Raw genomic sequence first — 2,913 nt, 5'->3', positions numbered from 1 at the left:
TCCAGAGAAAGTATATTCCTGTCAGGGTGAAAGAAAAAGCTGGTAGGTATAGGGAATGCTGGATGACTAAAGAAATTGAAAGTTTGGTTAAGAAAAAGAAGGAGCATATGTCAGGTATAGACAGGATAGATCGAGTGAATCTTAGAAGAGTATAAAGGAAGTAAGAGTATACTAAAGAGGGAAATCAGGAGGGAAAACACATTTGCTATTCACTTTATCTATGCTCCTCATGATTTTATAAACCTCTACAACGTCACATCTCAACCATCTACATTCCAGTGAAAACACTCCCAGCCTATCTGCTCTCTGCTTATAATGTCTAAGCAGTCCCAATAGCATACTTTCTGCACCCTCTGCAATTTAATAATATCCTTCCCACAGCAGTGTGACTTGAACTGTACACATTACTCCAAAAAATGGCGTCACCAACATCCTGTACTGTCATAACATGACATCTCAACTCCTATACTCAATGATCTGAGCAATGAAGGCAAGTGTGCCATACACCTTCTTCACTGCCCTGTCTAAATGTGATGCAGCTTTCAAGGAACTATGAACCCGCAACACTGGGTCTCTCTGTTCGACAGCACTTCCCTTTCTAGTTGGTGCCAAAATCAACAGAATGTGCAGGAGTAGTTATCTTCTCTAACGTACAGAACATCATTGGGTCCAATTGTCATTAGGATGCCAGAAATCCAACCACTTGTCTGTGTTAATAGAGCAGTACTTAATTCATGCATAGTTTGCCTACCGTCACAGATGTAAGTTTAGGCAGCTGCTGTCACGTTGCTTGTTTTCTGCCCTTTGACTCTATCCCCTCTTTATTTGACCCTTATAGCATTTGGACAGTGGGGATTAGCTGCAACACTTTGGGACCCTCCTTCATGACGACACCATTTCCTTGCTTCACAGGAATTATCAAAGACACAAGACCAACAAAATCAGGATTGAGCACAGAACTGGGCAACACAAACAGAGCGTCAGGTGTCTGGACAGGTCTGTTCACTCCCTAAACTATAACCTATGAAAGGCTTCCTGAATCAGAGTCTGCCATTGGATGAGAAATGGGGAGGATGGGGAAGCAGAAGAAGGTGGACTAACATGCAGCAAGAGATTTCTGAAATGTATTAGTTGCACAGTGATTCCAGTGTTTCTGCCCTTGAAACCTTACAGAAAGCCCCTCTGTATTTACTGTTCTGGTTACATCCTTTTCCATTCCTTCAAAAAGTAATGAAACCATCGTCCACTTTCTCTATCAATGACCCACTGGCAATGTTAACTCACACTTAATTTTTAAAAAAAGTGTTAATGTGCTAAAGGCAATGTGATGCTGCATAGCTGTCTGTCAAGGCAGTGAACTTTCACAGCTGGCTGCCTCTCCTGCTTAGTTTCAAGTATCTCTGGACATTGGAGAAAAATAAACAAACTGAAATTCACAGCTGATCTTGGAGAAACCTGAATGGGGCTCTCCAGACATCAGGGGTACAGCTAAGTGGTTTATTAAGTCTAATCTTACTCTGTTTATAAATTTATTATAGTGAGTAGGGTCATTTTTTTCATTTGTTTTGTTGAGATATGTCTCTAAATTAAACTGTTCTTTAAAATATAAAATATAGGTGCCAACATACCCTGCAGCGGCGTTTTTAGAGCAGTACGACTGTGCTATTTTCTGGGTCTGTTAGATTGTTAAGGTGCAAAGATGTGCTCTTCCTGTAGGATGTGGGAGATTAGGGAGAATTTCAATGTTATTGATGATCATGTCTCCTGGAATTGTGTTTGGTTGTGAATCCTATTGGATTTCATAGATCAGTTGGAACAGTAGTTTCAGGCAATGAGGAATTTACAGGAGGTGGCGGTGTGATGGATGGCAGTTTCAGGAAGGTAGAAAATCCGCAGATACCTCCAGGACGGGTGGTTAGGCAAGTAGCGTAAGAGTCTCCTGTGGCTATCCCTATCTCAAACAAGAATGCGGTTTTGGAAAATGTAGGGGGTGACGGACTCTCAGGGGAATATAGCACTGACAGCCAAATTTATAAGACTGGCTCTATTCAGGATGCACAAGGTTCCAAGTGATTAATTGTGATGGAGAATGTCTAGTCAGAGGTACAGACAAACATGAGATATCAGAATGGTGTGTTGCCTCTCAGGTGTCAGAGTCAAGGATGTCTCAGAGAGGCGCACAAAATTCTCAAAGAGGGGGAGGGGCCAGCAGGAGGTCATTGTACACATTGGAACCAACAGCATAGAAAGAGAAGAGCTCAGCAAGCAAACCTACATCCAGAACCACAACCTGAGCTACAAGTCTTCTCAAAACTCGCAAACTTGATCAAGTGTATCTTTGAACTCTGTGGGAAGCTGGAAAAGTGATTGCTGGGCCCTTTGCTGAGATACTTGTATCATCAATAGCCACAAGTGAGGTGCTGGAAGATGAGAGGTTGGTTAATGTCGTGCCATTATTTAAGAAAGGTGGTAAGGAAAAGCCAGGGAACTATAGACTGGTGAGCCTGACATCAGTGGTGGCAAGCTGTTGGATGGAATTCTGAGGGACAGATTGACATGTATTTGAAAAATCAAAGACTGATTAGGGATACTGAACATGGCTTTGTGTGTGTGGGAAGTCATGTCTCATTAACTTGATAAAGGTTTTTGAAGAAGTAATGAAAAGGATTGATGAGGGCAGACCAGTGAATGTTGTCTATATGGACTTCAGAGCTGAAAATGTGTTGCTGGAAAAGCGCAGCAGGTCAGGCAACATCCGACGAGCAGGAGATTCGACGTTTCGGGCATGAGCCCTTCTTCAGGAATGAGGAAGGTGTGCCAAGCAGGCTAAGATAAAAGGTAGGGCGGAGGTACTTGGGGGAGGGGCTTTGGAAATGCAATAGGTGGAAGGAGGTAAAGGTGAGGGTGATAGGC

Source organism: Chiloscyllium plagiosum, chromosome 6, assembly GCF_004010195.1.
Source record: "Chiloscyllium plagiosum isolate BGI_BamShark_2017 chromosome 6, ASM401019v2, whole genome shotgun sequence".
NCBI classification, from domain to species: domain Eukaryota; kingdom Metazoa; phylum Chordata; class Chondrichthyes; order Orectolobiformes; family Hemiscylliidae; genus Chiloscyllium; species Chiloscyllium plagiosum.
The sequence above is the reverse complement of the archived record's forward strand: the minus strand, read 5'-3'. Positions refer to the sequence as shown.